General features: G+C 41.2%; 1 long non-coding RNA gene and 1 pseudogene across 1 annotated transcript in view; one reads left to right on the forward strand and one right to left on the reverse strand.

The window, feature by feature from the left end:
* LOC110343502 overlaps positions 1–26,588 on the forward strand; it is a 162,463-nt gene that overhangs the window by 88,288 nt on the left and 47,587 nt on the right. The window lies entirely within an intron of this gene.
* Positions 7,241–7,340, reverse strand: LOC121144422 (annotated as a pseudogene).

The following is a 26,588-nucleotide window of genomic DNA, read 5'->3' on the forward strand; positions in this document are numbered from 1 at the left end:
GGTCTCTGTGGATACCAGGTACACACACAATGCACAAACATACACATGCTCATACACACAAATAAAAAGCAGATAAATCCTTTAAAATGCTGTGTTAGTGCTTACCAGTCAGATTTTAACATTTTAAGAAACAAAGTGACTTTGTAGGTCTAAATTAAAAGCTACCTATAACTTCAAATTCCAAAATAAGTGTGACAGCTGTTTCTCAAATGAATGAAAGGAAAGCTACATTAGATCATGGTAAAAGGGAGTCTTGGCCCATGAACCAGTTTCCAGATTTGAGCTAGTTTGCAGGCCCAGAACCCCTGAGCAAAGACCTTGATAAAATGCCTGGGAGTTTTATTGTTAGCCTTTCTCCAGTCCTTTCTTAGAGGGACCTATGATCTTTTACAAGGGTAACTGTACACCAGGGGAAAGGAAACAAATGGATTTTCAGGATACATTGGGTTCTGGTTCTGAATTGACACCAATTACTAGACACCCCAAGAAACACAGTGGTCCTCCATTTAAAGTAGGTGTTAAGAAGTTCAGGTGACTAATGGAGTTTTGTCTGAAGCCTGACTCTCTGTAGGTCCAGTGGGTCCCCAAATTCATCCTGCTATTATTTCCTTACTCCCAGAGTATATAACTGGGATATACTTACAAGTTGGTAGAATTTCCACATTGGTTCCCTGACCTGTGTGCAGGGGTGAATATTATATGGAAAAGCTGAATGGAAGCCTTTAGAGTTGCCTCTGTCAGGGAAAATAGTGAATTGTAAAAATTAGTGCTATTACCAAGGACTTGAAAGATTCAGGGGTGGTAGATCCCACTACATCTCCCTTTAACTCTCCTATCTGGACAGTGCAGAAGCTAGATCATGAAGGATAATGACAATCAAAAACTCAACCAAATAGTGACTTGCATCTGCTGGACCAGATGTGATGTCCTCACTAGAGCAGGTTAATACATCCCTTGCTTCATGGTAGGCAGCTATTGATCTAGCAGATGCCTTTTTCTCAGTGCCTGTCCATAAAGATCACTAGAATCAATTTACTTTCAGTTGGCAAGGCCAGAAGTGTACTTTTACAGTTTTACCTCAAGGATGCATTAACTTTCCAGCCTGCATCATAACTTAGTTCAAAGGGATCTTGGTCATTTGTCTCTTCCAGAAAATATCACATCAGTTCAATATATTGATGACATCTTGCTGATTGGACCAATTAGGCAGGAGGTAGCAAACACTTTCAACTTATTAGTAACACATTTGTGTTAGAGGTTGGGAAATAAATCCAATCAAAATTAGTTGGCCTTCTACCTCGGTGAAATTCTTAGGAGTCCAGTGGTGTGCGGAATGCAGAGATATTCTTTCTAAGGTAAAGGATGAACTATTGCACCTGGCCCCTCCCATGACTAAGACAGAAGCACAGCATTTACTGGACCTATTTGGATTCTGCAGATAGCACTTGGGTGTGTTAATCTGGTTCAAATACCACATGACTCAGAAAGTTGCCAGCTGTGTGTGGGCCAGGAACAGGAGAAAGGTCTTCAACAGGTCCAGCCTGATGTGCAGACTGCTATAGCACTTGGACCATATGATCCAGCAGATCCTATGGTACTTAAAGTGTCAGTGGCAGACAGGGATGTTGTTTGCAGTCTTTGGCACAACCATATAGGTGAATCACAGAAGGTATTTTGGGGATTTTGGAGCAAGGCTCTGCCATAATCTGCAGAAAACTAGTTTCCCTTTGAAAGACAGCTCTTGACCTGTTATTGGGCCTTGGTAGAAACTGAACATTTGACAATGGGCCACAAAGTTATTATGTGACCTGAGCTGTCCATCATGAATTGGGTGTTATTTGATCCACCATGTCATAATGTAGGAAATGCATAGCAGCAATCTATTATCAAATGGAAGTGATGTATATATGATCGGGCTCAAGCAGGTCCTGAAGGCACAAGCAAGCTACATGAAGAAGTTGCCTAAGTGCCTACTGTTTTTACTCCTGTTACACTGCTTTCTGCTGCCAAGCATGCACCTATAGCTTCATGGGATGTGTCCTATGATTGGTTGATTGGGAAAGAGAAGACTGGAGCACAGTTTATCCATGGTGTTGCATATTGTAAAGGCACTACTCAAATGTGGACAGCTGCAGACAACTGCAAAAGACACTGGCAAAGGGAAATCTTCATTGTGGACTTTGGGCAATGCACATGGTCATTTATTTTGTTTAGGAGGAGAAATTTCCAGATGTGCAATTGTTTACGGATTCACACACTGTAGTCAATGGATTGACTGGATAGTTAGGGACTTGAAAAGAGCATGGTTAGAAAATTGGCAGAAACACATCTGGGGAGAAGTATGCAGATAGATTTTTCCAGATGGGCAAAGGATGTGAAGATACTTTTGTCCCATGTGAGTGATCATCAAAAGTTGACTTCATTAGAGGACAAGTTCATTAACCATGTTGATAGGATGGCCCCTTCCATTCACAGGCAGCCTCTTTTGCTTGCCATCCCAGTCATTGACAAACGGTCCCAAGAATGAAGTGGCCACGGTGGCCAATATGGTGGTTATACATGGGATCAATGACATGGATGTCTACTCACCAAAGCTGACCTAGTAATAGCTGCTGCTAAGGTACAGATCTTCCAACAGCAGAGATCAACACTGAACCTCAACTATGGCACCGTTCCTGGCAGTGACCAGCCAGTGACCCAGTGGCAGGTTGACTATATTGGAACATTTCCTCTATGGAAAGGACAGTGCTTTGTTTTGATAGGTGTAGATACATTCTGGTTATGAATTTACTTTTCCCCACAGTATTGTTTCTGGTCAAGGAACTCACTTCACAGCCAGAGAAGTGTTGACAGTGGGCCCACAATTATGGAACCCACTGGTCTTACCATGTTCTACACAATCCTGCCATATAGCCCAATAGAAAGATGGAATTATTTTTTGAAGATACAGTTACAGTGCAAATTGAATGGCGACATATTGGAGGGTGGGGGCAGGGTTCTCCAGAAAGCAGTATATTCTTTGAATCAATATGTGATATGGTTTCTCCCATAGCCTGGACCCACAGGTCCAGGAATCAGAGAGTAAAAAAAGGAATAGACTCACTCACTGTCACCCCTAGTGAACTACTAGGAAAAGTTTTGCTTCCCGTTCATGCAACTGTAAGTTCTTCTGGCCTAGATATTTTGGTTCCAGGTATGAAGTGCCCTTGTGAGGAAACATGAAAAATATTTCATGGTGCTGGAAGCTCAGATTGCCCCCTGGCCACTTTGGGCTTCTGATGCCCTTAAGCCAACAGGCTACAAGAGAGGACAAACAGTGTTATGAAGGGTGAGATTACAAGGGGAAACTGGATTGTTTCTCCACAATGGAGCTAAGAAGGAGTAAGTATATCTGCATCCTTTAGGTCATCTTTTGGTGCTATTGTGCCCTGTGATTAAAGTAAATGGCAAACTATAACACTACATTCATGAACTCACAACAGTTATGGTTGCCTGCAGGAACCTGCACATGGTGAAGATCTGTATTCAGCATAGGGTGGGGAGGTGATCATGAGCCCCCATTCCTAGCTGAGTAGCTATAGCTGATGGCTTCTTAGGGGGAAGAGAGTCAGTTTTCAGAAAGTTTGGTTTGATGTAATCAAAACAGTGTTATATCACATAATGGATAAGCCAGAGAATATGATATTGGGAAGGGTGGTTGTGTGCTGGGTGCAGATCCACTAAGGGTTAGAGGGAAGAGTGTATGGTAGACACTATTAAAAACATTATATGCGTGTATGAACTTCTCAAAGAGTTAATAAACATCCTATTAAGACTTCATAATGGTATTTTCAAATCAGATATTCAAGAAAGATTTCTTTAATTTTTAAAAAATAATTTCATATTAAATGGTCAAACTTCTGATATTTGCATGAAATTGTCTCTGCTTAACACACAGTCTCACAAGCACACACACATACACACACACATACACAGACACATACACACATACACAGACACACATATAAGCACACACGTACACACACACACACACACACACACACACACACACACACACAGAACCTGTATACCTCGTCATTTCTGCAAATGCTTTCCTACTTTAACCCCGTGATCAATATGGAATTGATTTTCAGACAGCAGCCCCTAGACAGAAACATGATGAGGCTAGCAGTGCCCTCCTCTCAGGGCTCTGACATTTATGTTTGTGTCTTTTCTTCTCTCCTTGCTGATGGCAACTATATCTCTTCCCCTGTTGATGCTTGTCGAATTCCTGGGGCATCTAACTTACAAACACATGAATCACGGGACTAAGGGACAGATTCCAGTAATAGCATGAAGAGTGTCCTGTCATTTAATTTTTTGGGTTTTGAAAGAACCCAGCTGCCCTGCAGGAGCCAGTAACTGCTTAGAAAGAAAATGGCATATTTCATGCTTTTCCTGCTTTAGTTAAAAACATGACAGCAAGTCCATCATGTTCCCCCATTCTGCAATACTAAGACAGGGAAGGACATTTCGTTCTCATTTTCCTGTCCTGGGCATAAGCTGACTTCCGTATCTAAGGTCTTCATTGTAATTTCCATCACCAGGTCTTAAGCTGACGTCCCTGGGCTTCTGGACGTTCCACGAAGGTCAGCCAACAGTCTGTTCCTGGAGTCCTGCAGTAACCTAGGAAATGTGGGCCTGGAGCAGCTGGAGCCTGCCTCATCCATGACTGAGCTGAAGCAGATACGTTTAAAAGCCCAGACTCGGAGTTTTCAAAACAAGTACATACTAATTTTGGTGCTTCATTCTTCCTTCATGCATTAGGGAAACTTCAGACATGGGCCAATTCTTCAAAGTTGGAATTAGCAAAGGCACTGTTCATCCTCCACACTCAAAGCACTGCAGCTTTTACAGCTGACTTTAGTCTTTGTTCCCCAAATTCTCAGAAATGGCTAGAGCAGAAATCCAAGGAAGTGTTTTATCTAGAGACATGAAAGACATGATGATGGTTGTGGTGATGGTGGTGATTACTGGAGTTTGTGAACTGCTGGTAGGTACTGGGAACTGAACTCAGGTCCTCTAGAAGAGCAGCAATCTCTTTTAATGGAGAAGCCACCTTTCTAACCCCTAAGACTCAAAGATGCTTTTTCAGGCATGATGTTATTTATAAACACAGGCGTAGGTGTGAAGATGGAAGAGTTGTGTCACTAGGAGACATCTGGCACGTGATTTAATTTTTACTGTCAGTGATGACAGCAAACCTCTGAGCTTGTGTGTGAGAGATTATCTAGACTGTGTTACCGAGATGAGAAGACCCATGCTAACTGTGGGCAGCACCATTACGTGGACTGGGCTCTGGGCTTAATAAAGGGAGAGCCAAGCTGAGCCAGAGCATCCGTCTGTCTTTGTGTCTGACTGGGTGAAATGTGACTAACTTCCTCACATGCTTGTTTCTCAGCATGATGGGCTGTACTCACATACAAGCCCTTTATTCTGTTGCATTTGTGAGGTATTTTGTCACAGCAAGCAGGAAAGCAACCCATGAAGTGCTGAAAAGGACAGCTCCAGCTGTCAGGGCTTCTGGTCCTTATTCCTGAGTCACCTGAAGAGTCAATACTGTGAGGCTCATTCATCCCATCAACGTCCACGACTGGTTGTGTTCTCTTCATTTTTGCTTCCACATTGTCACTATCCCCTTTCCATAGCAACTGCATTCCAAACCAATCTCCCAGTGATAACGGGGTCCCAGATACCAGGTGATGTATAATTGCTTGCTCTCCTAGGATGGAAGACTGTTTGTGTACCTAGACAGCTCTCCTGACTAGGGTATTATTGGTTAACTCTAAGGAGGAATCTGCTTTGGGTTTTCCCACAGGCGGACAGTCCATGTGATCCCTTTTGGATACCGGTATTTAACACTCCCCTTTGTCTATCAGCACCTGGAAATTAATTTGTGTCTAAGCACTTAAGTCGGTTATATAAGCCACCCAGCATGAAGAGGGGGAACGTCTGTTATATAACGCTCATAACATTTGTCCTACTTGATTGTCCTCTTCTTTTTCCCTGCTGTGTGGCTACAGTACTCACTTAGTTCTCCACCCTACCCTCTGAGTGCAGTGTTTGTTCCATGCTGATGTGCAGTAAATCTTAGTCCTTGGCCGTCCACTGCTGAGGAACTTGCGGCTGTTGCTTTCTTCTAGAAAGAAGTTTATGTTTCCAGTGCTTTAGTTGAAACATCAGACTGCCATTTAGAAAGCTTGGTTTTCTACAGTGTCCTTTGGGCCCCACATATACTGCTGACATATACTCTCAAACAGAACAGGAAGAGTATGTGGGGAATGCCTTAAGATCCCCCAAATGCTCCTATACAAACGTACAGCCCCAGGCTTGTTGTGGAAAGCACTTGGAAAGTCACATGAGATTTTCTTTTTAGTGTCTTCACATCATGTCTGCACAAAACTGGCAATGAAATAAAACGTGAATGTGAAACAACAGCCTTTTACCGTCTGATTGCCAGCTCAGGAAGGCAGTGATAAATAGACATAGTTTTCTGGTTCGAATTCTTTATTACCTGGTGCCACTGAATAGAGTTCAAATGCAGGAAGGCAAAGGCAATGTAAGGCTGTTAAAACATAAAATTAATTATTGTCATAAATTCATTATATATAGCAGTGGGTATCATGGACATTTCCTTTAGGTATATCCTGGACTTTGACTATTTGTCTTCATTCCCTCAGCCTTGCTTGTGATTTCATGTCTTTTTAAAACTTGTTTTTATTGAGTTATATATTTTCCCATCCTCCTTTCCTCCTCATCCCTCCCCTTTCACCCTTCCCCATGCTCCCCCATGCTCCCAGTTTACTCAGATCTTGTCTTTTTTCCCCTTCCTAGTTGGATCCGTGTTGCCTCTCTTAGGGTCCTCTTTGCTACCTAGGTTCCCTGGGGTTGTGGACTGTATGCTGGCTATCATTTGCTTTATGTCTAATATCCACTTATGAGTGACTACATACTGTATTTTTTCAGTTTGGGTTACCTCACTCCAGATGCCTTTTTCTAGTTCCATCCATTTGCCTGAAAATTTCAACCTAGATGTCCCTCAATGGAAGAACGGATGAAGAAAATGTGGTATATTTACACAATGGAGTACTACTCAACAGTAAAAAAAAAACAATGAAATCTAGGTTGTCTGTCTTTGTAGAAAGAAACTGAAGAAGATGTCAGAAAAGGGAAAGATCTTCCGTGCTCTGGGATAGGTAGGATTAACAAAGTAAAAATGGCAATCTTACCCTTGCGCAGGGGCCATGCTAATCTTCTCTGTATCGTTCCAATTTTAGTATATGTGCTGCCGAAGTGAGCACATAATGGCAATCTTACCAAAAGCAATTTACTGATTCAATGCAATACCCATCAAAATTCCAGCAAAAATTTTCACAGACCTCAAAAGAACAATACTTAACTTCATATAGAGAAACAAAAAAACCTAATATGGCCATAACAGTCCTGGACAATAAAGGACATTCTGGAGGCATTGCCATCCCTGACTTCAGTTTCATGTCTTATATATTTTGTATATGTCTACATATAGCTTTATGAACCTTTAGATGACATAGAATTTACAATGAATGAGCAAAAGATGCCCTGAAAGGGATGTTAGTCCAAGTAAGATCCCTGACCATGGGATGCACAGCATTTTTACAACTAGAGACAAAGATTCAGAGTTCTTTTGTTTTTTTTCTGAAGTATAGACATTGCAGTATCTGCCTCCTGCTCTAAAATTTCTGTTTTCTATGTAGCTGGCCTTTTGATGGGGTTGGAGCTTACAGCTGTGGAGCCTGGACTTGTTATTCTTGGAAAGCTGTGGAGAGGAGTTCCAGTGAACAGATTCAGACTGCTCTCCTGGCTGGTTTCAAATAAAGTAATTATAGAATGCTACTTCCAAGTACTAAATGCAGTAGTATCTTGTAATGTCTGAAAATAACATTGTTTGTCTTCTTGTACCTTAGGTTTAAAATATAAAATCCTTTTCGATTGTGGATTTGGTCTAGTTATGCCTAAAACACTCTTTCTTGTCTATCATTAAATATCTGGGTATTTTTTTTCTGTTGAAAAGGAAGCAATGGGAATGCCTTGGGGAATGTGTGCCTCTGAGAACCTCTCCTTCAGCTTTAAGATACCATAGGACTTTCTTGGCCCGTATCTCTCAGGATTGGGTGATGTTCATCCATGGACACATGTGGGTATATGCAGCTAAGTGCAAAGCACCAAGCAATCACTCAGGGCCCCTGTGTTAGCCCTGGGTTTGAAATTCTTCCTGGGGTGTGAGGGACAATGTGGGGAGGAATGGCTTGTGGAATCAGCATTCTAGAATCTTGCATTATGATTCCCTTCTGAAGAAAGTAGCAGCAGTCTTTCAGGTAGAGCATTGCACTTCAGAACTGGCTATTTAGAAGCAAAGTGGGGGTGAAGGAGTGCTTTCCTGGAAAGAGAGGCATGCAGTAGCAGACTGTCAAGCCTTCCTCTAGGTAAAGAAAAGGCACACTTAGGGCAGCAACACATTGATCTGAAAGCCTCCTCCACCACAAGGGGCAGACGGAAGAGTGGGGACATGTCATCTCATTTCCCAGAAAAGCAAGGCTAGGGGGCTCTTGCAATGCCAGTGGCTGCTCATCTCCATAAGAAGAGCTAGTGTAGAGAGGCAGGTTAGGGTAGCTTTCTACTCTTTACAGAAACATCTATGAAAACATGTACATGCCCTTTTCATAGGCAGAAGGAAGAGAGTATCCTTTCTGTGAACTTGGGCAGAACACTTTAGCTTAATTAACATATTCTGTCATTTAATGTTTTCCTGTCACCCATAACCACTGTGGCAGTTTATCATGTTAAGTTACCAAACCTGTGTTGATATCTTGCTCATACAAATAAAGTCTGTCTGAAGGTCAGAGAAAGGAGTTTGCTGCTAGCTAAACATAGAGGTTTATAGGTCTGTACAGACAGACAGGAGGTGAGGTAGCTGGGTGGAAACAATATAAGTAGAGAGAAACAGGAACTTGCTCTTTTGTCTGCTGAGACGCTAAGGAGGTAAGGTGTGCTGTGGCTTGCTCCTTCTCTCTGATCTCAGGATTTTTTCCTATATCTGACTCTGGGTTTTTATTAGTTAGACCAACTAAGAACTCCAAGTTCCATTCTCTGACCTTCAGGAAGGCTTTATTTGTACAAGCAAGATATCACCACACAGACCCTCAGTCTGTGGCCATCTTTGTACTCAGTTGGAGCTTCAGTTGACTAGACATCAGTGTATATTCATCCTGGACTGTGAATATACTTTTTACATTGGTTACTTTCTTCCTTTTCTCCATATCAGGTCCATTTCAAAGTTTCTCTCTTGCTTGAAACATTTTCTGATCTTATTGGAGTCCATTTTGATGAACTATTTCTGTGAGTTCAGAACACAACATTTGGTTTCTCATCATTGCTATTCCAGCTCCTCTAAGTCTAGAGTATCCTCACAGTCAAGGCTCAGGTGTCCACCATCACTGTATTCTCTGGAATGCTCAGAATGATATCTTACTTTAGGGAGATACTCAATAAAATCACACCTTCCATCTTCCAATTGATTATATTTTCCTAGGAAGTCATAGCAAACACATACAGGTTAGAGGTCTTTTCTTTTTTTCGGGAGCCGTTGTAGGCATGGTTTTTCTGTGTCTTTGGAGGATGTCCTGGAACTAGTTCTTGTAGATCAGGCTGGTCTCAAACTCACAGAGATCCACCTGCCTCTGCTTCCTGAGTGCTGGGATTAAAGGCGTGCGCCAACCATGGTGGGGCTCACATTCCTTTCTTATCACCAATAATTTCCAGTCTCAGACACGGTGCTAAATTGTCAGTTTGACATTGTCTAAAATAGGAAGAGCGATAGATAATGTATAGTTATCTAGAGCAGCTTGGCTTATGGGCATGTCTGTGAAAGATGGTCTTGCTTGCTAATTCACATAATAAGGTCCATTGTACTGTGGGTGGTGCTATTCCCTAGGCTATGTAGACACAGCAGGTCCTAATGTTGTAAGAGTGAAGAAAGCTGGAAAGCAGGCAGCATGGATGTGCTTATTTCCTTCTGTCCTTGACTGGATATGACATGACTAGCTGTCTTGAGCTCCTGCCACCGTCTTCCCTGCATGATGGACTGTACCCTGGAATTGTATGCCATTAAATCCCTACTCTAGTTGCTTCTTGTCAGGTAATTTCTCACAGCAACTAAAATGAAGCCAGGAGAGACACCATTGGAATATAAAGCATTTAGACATGACACATTTTTTCTTCCTCTTACTCACCTTCCCAAACTACTTCAGAGTATAAAGATTCACTAAACAACAACACACAAAAGCTCCCACCAAATTAGAGCTGAAATACAAACTTACATACTGTATTGCTTGTAGGAGGAGAGAATGAGGCTCACTTTGAGCACTTGTAATTCATGGGTCAGGATGAGCTACTATAAGATCTGTAATCATGTTCCAGGTTATGGCAGTCCTTGACCTATGTCACCAGAGACTGTAGGCTTTATTGGGAAGCTGGGAGAAGTTTGAAAAGCACTGGTAATCCATAGGCACTGATTACAAAACTTCTTTCCAGTGGAAGCCTTACACACTATAGGCTCAGAAAGCAATGTGTAAAGACCCCAGTTTCTGGTTTCCTTGATCAATGGTGGGGTTCATATTCACAGATTGAGTTATTCCCTTTTTAGACATGCTGATGGTCCAGGTCCCCATCTCCTGGTGTTAGCTCAGTACCCAGAGCTTTTAAAGTCTGGAAGGTGATAGTTTTATAGGTTCTCTTAAAACCAGACATTGCACCCAGGGATGGGTCCCCAAGGCACAGGTTTTCAAGTAGAGTTTAGGGACTCCAGTATTAGACTCCTAAATGGTTTTGATCCTGACACTTTAATGTAACAAATCTGCAGCCTCTTTCCATAAAACTCAGCAAATGAGTTAATTCACCTTGTCTAACAGAAATGGTGAATGACAATCAGTGTGTACCAACAGCATCACAGAGGTCTAAGAGCCCTCCGAGAGGCATCAATGGAGAATTAATTGACTCAACAGGACTGTCTCTTCCCAGTACTATAAGCAATCTTTCTCTGATGCAGAGAAAATTGTCTGCTTCTTAATCAGGATGGGCCCCAGGCAAGGGCAAAATTCCTCATGGTTGAGGACTCTGGTGTTCCTGTAGCCACAGTTTCCAGCCTACTGGATCAGAGGTTTTGCTGAGATCTTGGTACATTTTCCTGTTGCAGGATTCCTGCCAGGGTCCCATTGCTGTTTTAGCCCCCAAGTAACACACAAGACACTATACTAACTATAATGTTGTTGGCCATTTGCTATGGTTTCTTAATTGCTAGCTCTGACTTAATTATTAACCCATAATTACTAATATATACTTTTATAAGGACTTACCTTTCCGAGGACAGCATTCTGACGCTTCTTCTCTTCGCCAGGATCACATGGTGACTCTCCTGTCTTGGCTACATTTTCCAGAATCCTGCTCTACTCCTAGTCCCATCTATCTTGCTTTCCTATTGGCCAACAGTGCTTTATTCATCAACCAATAAGAGAGACATATTTACAGAATGACATCTCCCATCATTTTCCCAATGAACTCACAATTAAAATTGTCACAAAGCTAGAATGTCCCTGAAGTTGGTTATGGCCTGTGTCTTTAACCACAGCCCTCGACAGTGCATAGACTTCATTGAGTCTGATGTTGGATATTCTATCCATGATGGGTTCACAGGATCTTTAGGTGACCAAAGTCTTCATTCCATCTGTTTGCTTTGGTGCTCAATGTGCAGCCCCAAACTTGGTATTAATGGCACATAGTCAAAGTGGGATTGTCTCAGCAATTCCATTTATCAAGTAACACATCTCACCAGTTCATATATCTAAACTGCATAGAAATATCTATCAAGATCCATAGAAGAGAAAACATCTAGTTCCATTCTGTTAAAAACTCTCAGCCTCTACCACCACCCTACATATCTGTGTACAGTAAAAATTCCAAAGATGCTGGGCATGCTCACACAATGCTTTAATCTTAATACTAGAATGGCATAGGTGGGTAGATCTCTTTGAGTTTAAGCCCAGGTTTGTCTACACCGAAATTTCCAAGCCAACCAGAAATACACAGTGAGACCCTATCTCAAAAAAATGAAAGTCCATAACTGCCCTTTGTATGCTTTGGGATGACTCAATCCACTGGATAGGGGATTAGGGACGTCTATCTTGACTTTAGTTCTGAAAACGTCCTGTACAACCAAGTCATTTGCTCTCCTTTCATTCAAGCCATTTTTGGGGTGATGAATAGGAGCCTGCTCTAGGTTTCCCAGAAATCCAAGCCATGTGAGTAGCAACTGTCTCATAGATGTTGATGCCAATTCCCTCAACATCTGAACTCACTTGGACAGAGGTCTTTCCTGCTCGACCACAAAACACCTGCACCAATTGTGTCAGTTCAGAATCCCCCACATTCAGTGAAGATTTTTACTTAAAGGTTTTGAAGAAGGAACTTAGAGAAGCCCTCCACAAATAGATTCTTTTAATTTAAATTTTTGGAATAAGTAAGATACCTTAATCAAAGTTCAACTTTCTTTCTTCTTATGTTCAAGACAAGGTGCCTTGATGTTTTGATCTTTAGTGAACTCTGCTTCCTGACTCATGGATGGCAGTCCTTTCTCAGTGTCCCCACATGGTTAGGAAGGAAGTCAGGCTCTTTTATAAATTACACAATTCCTATTAATGAGAACTCCACCATCATGACCAATAACCGACTCCTCAAGCCTCATCTCTTAATGTTATCACTTTGAAAGGATAAAATTTCAGAATAGGTATTTAAGGGAGACCGAGATATGTCAGGAAATATATGCAATAGTCATAATGAGGAAAGTCTTGTAGAAAAGATGGCTCAATAGAACAATCTGTGATCAGAATACAATGTGGTGGCGTTGGGACTGAGGGTAAGCTAATGACTTCCTCATTCTTAGAATGGAGCTGACCTGCTGTCGCTAGTGTGCTGTACTGCTACAATATTCTTACTCTTATATTACAGCATAGCAAGCACTCAGTGTCAGCCTAGATTCTCATGGGTCTTCTCCATTAAACTTCGTCTCTGTGATGCCTTTTGAAACTTCCTCATGACTCACATGTACATGGTCACAGCTTCTTGTACCAACTTTCAGTACGACCTTCCCTTAGGCTCTGCTTTCTCTTAATGAATCTCAGGTGCTATTTTCTAAGCCTGAATAAATGTCCCTTTGCTAATTCAATTCTTTTATGTCTTCATCAAGCATAGAGGATGTAATTGCCCTTTAAACTGACATGAGTTTTATATTGACTTTTAAATACTTGCCTAACACGACAGTTCAGGTACATTATTTAATATTTATTATATAGCATTTTAACATAAAGGAAACCTTGTTAGAGAAGAAGCACAGATTGCGTGCTTTTTTTCATTTCCTTCATGAAAAGAGAATTAGTTCTTTCATTTTAATGATAAAGGAATGGAAGCAAAGGAGAATCATAGATTTTGCTTCCTATCACATAACCTGTGTGTAGAGTCAGCTTGGCCTGACATTTTGAGTTTAAGCCCTAGGCCCCTCTACTACCTTCAGTGGAACCTATATTTGAACCCCTGTGGAACTTGTTTTATAAGCTAAGCATGACTTTTGCTCTCATGCTGATGTGAAAGGGTAATCCTTTTCTAAGTTTTTCTCTCCCAGAAAATTCATTTAAACAGATGGTTGACCCCTCATTGTATTGGTAATATATGTTTGATGTCTTTTACCTTCTCATATGAACCACTTGGCTTGGCTACTTCATCAACCAATGAGCACATTAGGGCTCTAAGTCTTTGGAAACCTTGCGTTTCTGTAAGGGATGAGACAGGAGTTGAAACTCTGAGAAATTCCTTGGCTATGTAGGAAGCCAGAGCAAATGCTTAAGCAGGAAATAGAAAATAATTCACTGTGGTAGGTTTCTGATATTCCACTATTTAGTGTAGGCATGGGATGTGGAGAATCCCCTCAGAGTGTTTGCAAAGTAGAAAGACTCCATTTCATTGTGTCCCTGTGTGGAGGGAACGTGAGAAATGCACTCTGGCTCCCTTTTATGACACTACTCACAAAAGCTTTATTATTATGACCTAGAGTCACCTCTCCATGCCTCATCTTTTAAATGTCCCACAGTGTGCAGTTAAGATTTCACCCCATGAATATATTGGGATGCAAACATCAAGTCCGTGTTCAAGAACAAATGGGGAAGGACACTATAGCCAAGCCAACATGTAGGGCAGCAGGGAGCAGCTCTTCTCATCATATGGACTTTGCCTCAGTTGCTCTCAAGGTACGATGTGACCTTGTCATAGTACATTCATTCTTCAGTCATCACCAGGTACCAGGTATGTGGGTCTAGGTGACTTTTGTTGCAGCTTGACTCCCCTAATGGCTCATTTGGTCTTCAGCTAGTAGTGCTGCTTTGGGAAGCAGTAGAACCTTTGTGACATGTGGCCTGATTAGTAGCCCTGGGACACCACCAGATGTGGTCATGATGGTCATGTTCATTTATGGTGCTGGTGTGAGATCTTGTTTTCTGAAATAGTATCATGGTTAATCTAGGAATTCCATCTGCTGTGTCTTCACAGCCATGAAAATGGTTTCCTCTGAAAGTGGGAACACACAGAAACCTTTCTTCTGTGTTGCTTCGTCAGGTATGTGTCACAGGGGACACCTTTCACAAAACCCAAAGATTTCACTAGCTTTTACATTTTATTTTCACACTTGACTATGTCTGAAAAGGTAGCTTGAGAACTGGCGTGACTTCTTCTGAGCAGCCAACAATCACCTTTCCATCCAGAGTGGCAGATACGCGTTGCTTGCATTTCTCTCAGCAGCCAGAACAGGAAAAGCTTCACCTAACAAAGCAAAATCAAGCACGGGCATTCTGCTGTGAACAACCCGGATCTCTGTTCTTATAAGCTGATACCCATGCAACCTTGGTGTTTGTTTCTCATAGCAGTCAATATGCTGGGATATTTACCTCATGACTCGGGGCTGAACATTCATGAGCTAACCACATTGTTTGTACTTTGAGTACAATGGTTCTAGCCATGGAGACATGAAAATTTAAAGTAGGAATCTAGGGAGTGATTGTTGTGAAAACTCCTGCCAATCCCGTGAAACAGGGCACAGCAGAGAAAAACATCTGTCCCCTTTCGATCTTCAGCTCATTCATAGAACAACAGAGACACAACCTTGCCAAGCCCTTACACATATCTGTCGGGGAGCTTTAGGAAAATCTTCTAGTCTCCTATATACCTGAGACAGTTTCTCATAGTACAACATATTCCCTCACTCTCAGCAGTGATGAAACCTTGAGTAGGCCTGGCTGAAGTGATCTTTTTTTCCCTTATTAATTCTGTAGGGCTTGGTTTTTCTCTATTGAATTTCACCGTTCACTGAACTTTGTGCTAATTGGGAATGGTTCAGTTTTTTTTTGGTTGTCACGATACTATCTTAAAGTTCTTTTCATGTCACCAGCTTACTAGATACAAGTTCACACCTTCTTTAGGGCCCAGCAACCACATCCAAGCTAACTTGTTTGTTTACGTTAATGATTTATGCTATGTCCCATTCTTCTTCCATAAATGCGTATGTGTATATAGACAGCTGCACAAGAAGTCACCATATGACCTTGTGCTGCTGTCGTGGTCTGCAGCAGAGGCCTCTCACAGCGTGGGTAGCTGCACGCAGTCTTGGAAAGGTAACTGAATTCTCATCACTGAAGGCAAAGTTAAAATGTCCTCAGGCCTGCGGAAAGAAAAATGCCACTGCCACAGATGCTGTGCCCGGAGTTAACATATCATGGCTCCAGCTGACCAGCAGTATGAAAAGCATTTCTGCATGCTATGGACTGTGACTGTGTATAATATCCAATTAAGGAATAGAGGATTTTGCTGGTGATGATAAGAGACAAAAACGAAGCAGTAATTACCCAGAGAGAAATGGGTGGCACATGATTACCAAGCACAAAATTAAAAATGTAGTAAAATGTCCAGTCGTTAAGCAAATTATTTCTAGAGCATTTGTTCTCAGCATTTGTTTCTGGAAACCCTATGGCTCTATATTCATGAAGTATGCTTGTCCATAATAATATGCATATAATATATGGGATTCTTCCAAGGTGTCTAATTGTTCAGCAGCCATTTGTACATTCCAGAGCAAGAGTCAATTTGGTATGTAATGGAGAGTGAAGTTTTCAAATTAAGACCTGGTTTCTGCATCTGGGCAATCAGTGTGGGGTTAGTACCAGATCTTTCATGCATTTCTTGATCTTCCTTACAAGTTCAGGCTGTCAGAGTCAGCATCAGCACACCCGCAAGTAGGATTATCTACAGCAAGGAACAGTGGACAGAAGGCTCTCTTTTTTACATTTGTGCCCACATACTTTGGACACACAGATGATATTTCCAATGATCCCTCCTTTTAGAGTCTTGGTGGCTCTGTATTGAAGGGTAGCTGCATAGATGGAGACAGTAATGAAGTTCAGAGTAATTTCTCCTCATGATGTATCACAGTTTTGAAAGAAGAGTGAATATGGTTCATGCTTGACTCCACTGGTCCAGTGCTCCTGGATTTAGGTACCAACAGTTTCCATATGACTCCCAGAACTCCTTTGACCATATACTCCTACCCTTGACCACATTTATTCCACAATGGGGTGGGAATGTATGTTTGAAAGCAAGGGTTTCATCTGAGGGCCCATTTCATGCATATCTCCTGCCTCCATGCTCTAGGTCTCTTGAACGCTATGTATTCAAAGAATACTGTGGACATTCCTAATTTGTCAAGGGTACTGTTCACATGTGACACTAGTGTATTACATGTGAAGTCCCAGAATCCAACCTTCAGTGAGCATGGCAAAGCACAATAAATAACTCTTAATTTTACTTGGAAATGATACTTGTAAATCAAATCAATATGCTTCCTTCATGCCAGGGATAGATTTTTAGTAGTAACATTTAGCCCATAACACAGAAATGGGGTCCCCAGAAACTTGTTTCCAAGTGGAAGATTTAAACCTATGGAAACAGCAGTTGATTCATGGTTTTAGTCAAAAAACCACTGAAAAGTGTTGAGAGAAAAAACACAGTAAATGTCACAGTGCACACACTGATTGATATTTGATTTCTCTTGTTTTGATCAGTTATAGCCTACTGGAACTGTACAGGATTGCTTGCCCCTTTTAGAGATAGTCTTTGTCCTCATCCTCTATTAAAACTCTATGACAATCATTTCAAATGAAAGATGTTACATTTGGGGTGTATTTCAAGAGCCCCACTGACATCAACTGATGAGTGCTCACCTGTGATGTGTTAGAAGTGTCTTTATGGCTTCCAGATTAGGAATGCTGGTACTGTTTTGTCAGAGTCTTGCATGACGCTCCCTGATTAGGACTGTGCTTGGTGATTTATTTTCAGCATGGGCACATGGCACAAGGTGGTATCATTATTCAAGATCTCATTTGAGTCTCGGCAGACAGTAGCAACGATTATGCACAGGCAAGCTTTTAGCATATTTAATGCTCTTTCCCCACAGTTGATCATCTTCATTGTCACAGAGCAAATTGAACTTCATAAAGATTATGAAAACATTTAGATCACTGGCAACTTTGGCTTTCCCCTTTCCTTCAACATTTATTTTATCTTCAAATGTTAATTCTTTTTAGTTAGACAAAGAATACACGATTTTCCTTTAGTTGTTAGACGTTGTGTTATAAAATGTTTGGTGTTGTGTTTTTGTGTGTGTTATAAAAAGAAGAGGATAAAGGCAAAGCATCCTCCCTTCCTAAAGCCATATCCTCTGTTCTCCACACTGTTGTCAGGGAACACTGAATGTGAGTGTCATTCTGCTATGTAATCTTGAGCAAGTCAGTAATTTGCAAACATTCTGTCTTATAAAGAATACAAAATTGTCACAGTATTTACTATGGAACTGTGAGTTGGTTGACTAGCCATCATTTTGAAATCTATGAGAAGCAATAAAAATACAGGAGAATCTTTCATTCTCTTTACTCTCTGTTCTGTGCCCTTTGAAAACATGTATGCATGAGTATGTGCGTGCGTGTGTGTGTGTGTGTGTGTGTGTGTGTGTGTGTGTGTTCATGTGGTGCACTCACATGTAGAGGCCTGAAGTTAATCACAGATGTCTTCCTCAATTACTGGATGCTAATTTTTTAGACAAGGTCTCTCACTGAACCTTCAGCTCACCCATTCAGCTGGCTTCATCAGCCAACTCCAGGGATTCTCATTTCACTGCCCTTCCCACCTAGCGACAGGATTTCAGGCCTGTGTCATTACACCTCGCATTTTGAAATGAGTATTGTGGTATTGAACTCAGGTCTTCATGAACGTGTGGTAAATACTTCGTTGATTTAGCCATCTCCTTCACTTCCTTTGCTTTCTTTTTCTTTTTTTTTTCTTTTTTGGTTTCTATACGAGACAGTGTTTCTCTGTATTGTTTTGGAGGCTGTTGGTCCAGCCTGGCCTCGAACTCACAGAGATCTGCCTGCCTCTGCCTCCCGAGTGCTGGGATTAAAGGTGTGCGCCACCACCGCCCGGCTCCTTTGTTTTCTTTTTAAACACTGCTCATCTCTGGAGACCTCCTTTGTGCATTTTTGGTTTTTATCCTTTTGTATATTTCTGTCTTTAAACTTTTAATCCTGGGCCTTTAAAATGATATTCCTCTGTCTCCCTTCTTCTTTTTTTAAAAATCACTCCCTGTTTCTTTCTTCTTTGTTCCAGAGAGGCTTCCCCATTCCTGTCCGATTTCTTTCTTACACACCTCTTTTTCTCAGCATGTATTTTGAAAATACCAAAAAAATGAAAAATTATAAAATTAACTTATTCTCTTCCATGAATATTTCTCAGTGCTCACTACAGAAACTACAGCATGCCTCTTCTCAGGCAAAGCCCATCACTTGCAATAACCACCATGTACATGTACAGGTCTAGTGATGTCTTCCTTTTCCATCTGCCTCTCAGCTAGAACAAATGCATTCCTTGTACATGATGGCACAAGTAAGTAATTCATTCTTCCTGTGCAGGATAAGCAAGTATGTGCATCTACACATGGCAAGCACAGATATAGACTTGCATACTTCATAGTACTTTGTATTTTACTGAGTAAAAATTGCTTGTCACAACAGTTCTTTCATCTGATCTAGGATAATTTCAGGTTGATACAATTACACACACACACACACACACACACACACACACACACACCCCAAAAAAAGGCACTAGGTGATGTTGTGACTGGGTCAAGGTCATATGGCTTCTTTCTAGGTGAGTTGGCTGTCACTGGAATTCATGATTTCTGCCCTTCATCTGGTGTTATGTGTCATATAGACTTCTTAAATTAGAAGGCAAATAGTTGCAATGCAACATGGCTTGGGTGACTATTAAACATTTAGATTTCAAGTAATATAGAAATGGGCTTCAATGTCGAATTAAAGGGGTTGGGCTAGAATAGTGACACAATTAGTACGTTATGGAAGTTGTAGAATGGGACATCCATTATATAGCTCCTAGTGGATCAATGAAACACCCTAATGGACTAAGGAAACACCTTGACAATGTCAGGGAAAGGAAATTCTGGAAACCTCCCCTTCCATGCTCATCCCACTGGCTTCTCCCACTCTCTACTCTTTTGTCACATCTAAGTATCATCACCTGCTGACATTCAATGAATCAGGGTCTACTGGTCAAGAGACAGTGGAGCATAGTTTATTCAGTGGGGAGTGAGAGATAAAAAAATGAGCCATGGAATAAAGAATACTTACGGCCCACCTTTTCTTGAGGGAAAGTGCAATGTAGTCCCAGATATACCAAAATGTCATTTGTCCAGACTGACCCGTGTCCTGGACCCTCTGATTGGTTTCTGAGATTGAATAACATGGATATTCATTCATGAAGCAAACATCTAGAACAATTTCCTAAGAACTGCTAAATATGACTATTGCATATAATCAACTAAATATCATCTACCTCAATAACCCGGATAATATGATGGTACTACTAGATCTGACTTAAATATTCCCTTAACTCTATTTCAAACAAGATTCTAGTCCAATTATGTTATTTTTCTTTTTTCTAGTCTAATGATCACATGTTCTCCCTGTATCTTTTTCCAGTCAATTAATGAATCCCCGAGAATTTCCTTCAAATGGATGACTGCCATCTGCCTGCTTGCGGCATGAGTACGTTCGTTCATGCGCCACACACTGATTTATTTTTAGTGCTATCAACAGTCATTGTTTATTTTCTAATGAGGAACACATAATTCTAAGGCTCCAGTGGTAGCTTTTCTGCGCTAGTGTCTTTATAGGAGGCCACAGAAAGGTTCATTTGTTTGTGTGAATTTGCCTAGGAGACTCTAAACTCCAGTGCAGAGAAATAAGCGGTCTGATGGAAGTAGGAGCCCTATGAGGAATAAGAGGAGCTTATCTCAAGGCTTTCTGCATTCACCAATATACCTACAAACCAGGCTGCATTCTCTGAACAACATTACATACTGACAGCTGTAAAAGTCACCTACATTTATTCTTGCCTCACATCAAAATTTAATGGACAGATTTACTTTAACCATCGTGTCCAGCTGGCAAAGCAACAGAGGGAAAATGAGGAAACATCGTCTCCTCTTTCACAATCTAAAGGTGTTAGAAGATATGTGGACCCACTCCTTTTTTTTCATGGTTCAATAAAAATAAGTAGTGCCCCAAAGATAAACTAATGTTGTCATGGTGATGCCTTGATGAGTTTTCTTTGCCTTGTGGCTGTGGATCAATTCTAATGTGCTGTGGAAGTCTCTTGGGATCATTGTTCCAGGGGTACGAGCTCTCGCGGGATACAAGCTCCAGGCCCTTTTACATTGACGACATTGCCAGTCACTGTACAATGCGCTTTTGTGTTAGAAGGATTTAGCTTTGGATGAAGTCAGGACTCAGATAAGAGGAAGTGGGAACAATGAAGATTGCAGGAGGAAGAAGATGTTGCTTGAGGTGAGGCAGTGAACCAAACCGAAACAGCATTTCTGAAGAAGTCTGAATTGGGAGATGAAAGCCCATTGCAAGTTTTTTCTTTGTTTGTTTTAACTGACTGGGATCTTGGTTAAGTTGATGATCCACAGTTTTGAGAGGACAGTGGCATCTATTTCCTCAGTAATTCTTTGTGTCTGTGGCTGCACCTGCAGTTACCAACTCGAGGAAAAGTCAATCAGGCACCCGTGTTCCCCAGAAATGAAACTGAGAGTTCTTTTACTTTGATGCTGTGTGAGGAGTGACATGTGGCTGCTTGTTTACACAAAAATCTTTTGAGGAGACTCTCAACACCATTCTTACTCATTAAGAAAAACAAGAGGATTTATTTTTCCTTGTAGTAAGTACGACTATTCCCTAATATTGAATGATGTAGTTTTATTAACACTTTGGAATTAGAAGACTTTGATGACCATTGTGTAAATTCCAAAAGAAAAATGATAAGCTAGCTACTTAATAGAAAGTATGCAAGAACTTTCGTTTTCTAGACTCATAGCAAAGTCTCCCACCCAGAGCACTCACAATGAGTTTAGTTATTAATATTTATGTTAATAACTCTGACTGGTTGATTCTGGAATCCCTTACTCCTTTAACCTGCGCAAAATAGTTAAAGACAATAATTACTATTTGACATAAAGTTAAAACTACATATGGCATAAAGGAGAAAAAAGGGATGTATTTAATAGATTTCTATGAGCAAGTTGTTTATAAAAAGACCAAGGAAAGGGCTGTGATCCTGTGGTGCTTTCGACAAGAGACCCCTGGCAGTTGGGAGAACCAAGTGAAGCCAAATTTAATGTTGCCATTAAAGTGCTTGAGATTTTTATTCATGTAAGAAAGATGGCTTTGCTGAAAAATAGTTGGAGGCAATAAACAACAATCTGGAGAAAACTCTGAATTTAAAACAGTTTTTAAAGAAACTCATTTCCACAGGCAACTTTGGCAGTATATAGTGAAAAAAATTCTGAGAGTTCAATTTAAGATCTGTAAAAGTGAACTAGGTCATGAGTTACGAAAGTCAGACAGTCAGTCCGAGAGAGCTGACCCTGAGGGAGGGAGTGTGTGCCTGGAATAGTAGCCCTTCTGCTCTGTGACTGACAAATCTTCCAAGTGGTGTGGAGGAGAGAGTATCTCCTCAAAATAGTTTGAGATGGTAGGGGGCACAGTTGGTCATGAGATAGTGAGAGAGTATATGAGAGATCTTAGAAGAGGAGATTAATGTGGGGTTTATGAAATGTGGGCCACAGACCATAAGCGTCAGTGACAGAGGAACAGCTGAAGAGCAGAATTTAAATGACAGAAGCAGGGCCTGAGAAAAGGAAATGAAGAGAAGGGGAAGCTGGCATAAGGGCATTTCCTAAGAAAGATGTATGGTGACCCCTTTCCACAGCACATGAGGGGCTGTCCAGCAAGACCATATGTCCTCCAGGACCACATGTCTAACATGACCATATGTGCTAGGTTCCTCAACGAGCCAATGGTAGAAATCCAAGACACGTTTTTGGCAATTCAAACTCAGTAAAAAAGGTACTATGCTTTAGATTACTGTTGCAAAAGTAGCTAGAGACAGTTCCAGGAATCTAGTGGTGATGCCACACTGAAAATTATTTCAAAGGCACTATTCATTCCCATCAGGTGGAAGCAGGGAGCTGGGAGATTGGCTGTCCTGTGTGTAGGAATGTATATGGGATGAAGGAAATGTCTAATAGAACGTGACTGAAGAGTTGGGAATTTTGCAACAGAGATGTGAATTCACACCATGTAACATGCGGTTTGAAAGCTGAATTAGAATTTTTTAAAAAAAATGGAGAAAGGCTGCAACTTATTATAAACAGTGGCCCAGTGCAGGACAAGCAGCTCAAGAAATTGTCAAGAAGCAATTAATATTTCAGTGGCAAGAATTTCTCTGCAATAAAGATCTTTTTATATAATCTTGGTGTCTACTAAAACCATCTTTCAGTCAACGGTCCCAAATCAAGCCTTAAAGAGTTGTAGGAGACAGTTTGTTTCTAGTCATGATAGATTTGAAAAAAAAATGAGTATGTCATTTTGAAGATTTCTTTTGGCAACAGGATTCAACAACATTGAGAAATGGTTGGAATGGAGATCTCGAAGGCTACTCCTCATAGTACTTCCAAGAAGAATGGAGAGTGCCACCTCTGCTATTGGAGCCAACTTGTGGTGTTCATGACTTCTAAGAGTAGCAGTTCCCAGTGATACTGCCATCTGCATACTTTGTAGGATATAGGCATCCCACAGTAGCTTTCCTGACACTCTTCTAACTCTCCAGAGCTCTGTCTCTTTCTTTTAAAGACATTCTTTTCAAAAGAAGAACTTTGCATTCCTACACACACCCGCATCTCTATACTTTCAGTTCTAAGGTCTGTACTAAGACTCCATCCAAGTTTTCAGCTACTCATGCCTGCATGTCTGGGAGGAATTTTCTTGATTAGGTTAATTAAGTGTCAAATAGTAACATCATACCTTGGACTTGGGTCCTGGAGCTGGCTGAGTAGGAGCAGTCATTTTTTTCTGCTTCCTGACTCCAAGGGCAACTTGAACAGTCACCTCAGGCTCCCGGGTCAGGACTTCCCCACTGCGATAGAACTGTACTCTTGAACTGTGAACTGAAGTATGGCCTTTCTCTCTAAAATTGCTTTTGTAAGGGTATTTCTTTATTTCACCAGGGCAACAGAAGTAACCAAGACAATGGATTAGCCCTTTAGAAGAATTTCTTTGGTGACAAGAAGGAGTATGAACTATAAAGGACTTATATTGAAAGTCAGAGACCACTGAGCAGGATGCTCCAGGAATCCAAGGAAGCAGTGTTACAACAAAGGGCCTGGAAGTGTAGGTTTAAGAAATTATAGTAGGGTGGGATTCACAAGGGTGAATCAGAAGACACTGAAAATTGGGTTGCCATGGGGTAATAAGGGCAGTGGAAAAATCAAAACTGGCTGTAGCATGTCTGACTAGGGACAGTAGATGGGTACATTTCTTATCCACAATAGGAAAATGTAAAGAACATGACTCTTGAGGAAGAGACGGTGAATTCAGACCATCCTTGTTTGTATACACTGTCTTTCTCTTACACACACACACACACTTATACACACACCAAATACTAACACCATCATGCTTTTACTTGAGAAGAAACAACTTATATTCAAATAATTCAGCTTCAGTTTCTGTGACAGGTCCCTGTGAAAAGTAGTTATTTTTTTAATGGACCTCCCATGCACCATCTGGGATGCCCACACACTTCCTCGAACGTGCGGATGCTCTAGGCAGCACTGGCACTTTGGTGGGGGAGGCTGTAGTCATGTTTTAGGTCTGTGATTTACACCAATGATTATGCTGTTCCAACCTCAAAGAACTTGGGGTGTGGCTATTTTATGAGTTAATCTTCTTAAGAGATCTAATATCAGATATGTTTTTTCCTGGAGGGAGAGTTTTCTAAACGGAGTTTGGTTAAAGTTATTTCCACCGACAGTTCCCAGTGTTGGCAAACTTACATTAGAACTGTTTCTCCCCCATGAACCAGTACATACACAAGACATCCTTGCACAGTTTATATACACATGACACTCTTGCAATTCTGTATCTTAATAAAGTCCCCACTGATTTGTCACTATGAGCTTGTGTGTCACCTATAATCAATTTCCTCCTTAGAAATGGCTTCTGGACACATTTCTAAGGAGGAATGTCTTTGTTACGGAAAGCCCCAGATAATGTGTACCTATTCCTCCTGTCTTTGGTGTGTGGTAACATCCAGTATAGAGTCTTAGAGTACCTCTGGCAAGCTCAGGGTGTACTGGAGTCCCATTTTCTTTTATGCATATCATATTCCTACCATTGCCCTTGCATGTCAACCTTACATTACAGACTCACCTTGAGTGTGAAGATAGTTACACTCCAAACCCCCTCTCATCTGAGCTTCTTGTAGTTACATATGGTATTTAATATTGTTAAAATATTGCATCCTTACTGTATGCATTATATTATGCCTGTGCTTATAATAAATGCAAACATGCAGTAAATGAATAATGCATTTACATTTATGTAATAACAGTAAGTGAATAAAATAGTAAATGCAAAAATGCAGAAAATGCAATAAACACAAATTTACTATGGTACCAGCATAATAAATGCAAATACATTTTGATATATAAGAAGCAAAAATTGCATGCAGGTATATGCATTTATAGTCACACATATAAATTATGTATGCACGTATGTACACATACATACTCACAAAATGCAAGTTTTGGGAAGCAGTGGCACCTTTCTGTGCATGCATGTGTGGTGTAACAGCCCCTGAGACATTGGGCTAGGCAGAAGGAGAATCTAGGGAGGACAGGGTTGCTTGTGGCCCACCCATGTGGATCCGTGTACCCGGCAGTGCCTGATGTCAGTACAAATGGGGTAGAGTAAGAGGTGGAGGGTCAATGGGGACATGAATGGGGATGGCAGAGAGCCAAAATCAGCTGTTACAGTGTTTTGGAGAGCCAAAGTCTTCGTGTGATGGCTACTTGTGGATTTTTCCTCAGGTGTTTCTCTTGGGATGTTTATTAAGTTCTTCATTTGATAAGATGGGGGATAATGTCCACTCTGAAGTGTTGCTTCAAAAGCAATGGATTCACAGTGAATGGCAGACGCTCACATGGTATGGTCTATTTTTCTACGTGTTGGACTTGCATCCTACTTACTAGCTGTGCAGCCCTGAGAGGACAATTAACCCCTCTAAACTGTGATTCTTCACCTGTCAACTTGAGTGATGATATTGCTGTCCATGCTGTGTTGCTAAGGAGACTGGATGAAGCAATGACCCAGAATCCCTTGCCAAATGCCACATGTAAAGTAAGCACTGAGTAAATGATTGCTTATTAGGTTCTAGAAACTACTCTCATTTTTCCTATTTCCCACATGGCTCATGATCTTCCCCAGTGTTAGAGAAGGCTTTAAAGGAGTAGAAAGTTTTAAACATTTTATTTTATTTTATTTTGGGTTTGGAGGAAGTCTGTTGCAGCAGCACCGTGCCTGAGGCAGGTTTTAAGTTGCATGAATACTTCAACCTAAAAAGACACAGTACAGAGCAAAGAGTCAATCATTCTGTTGTTCACAAACCCTGAAAAAATAGTGGAAGGGATATGTTCAATTCACTGCATAAAACGGATTGGTTGAGAGCCCCAGTGACTGGGGGCTGATGCATCTGCTGAAGTACCCTTGTCATTTACACAGGAAAACTGCTGGTCAGAGCCATGAACCCACAGGACATGGAGCAGGAGCCAAAACCCAGGAGACCTCTGAGTCTCTCTGCTCCCTGCTACAACCCACAAGCCATGGGGAAGGAGCCGGGATCCAGGAGAATCCTCTGGATTCTTTCTCTGCTCCCTTTCGTCATGTTTTCACATGAATTATGTTCACTTTGAATGTTGTCTTGCAGCTATAGTTCAGAGGCTTCTG

Source organism: Mesocricetus auratus, unplaced genomic scaffold (assembly GCF_017639785.1).
Source record: "Mesocricetus auratus isolate SY011 unplaced genomic scaffold, BCM_Maur_2.0 Super-Scaffold_100015, whole genome shotgun sequence".
NCBI classification, from domain to species: domain Eukaryota; kingdom Metazoa; phylum Chordata; class Mammalia; order Rodentia; family Cricetidae; genus Mesocricetus; species Mesocricetus auratus.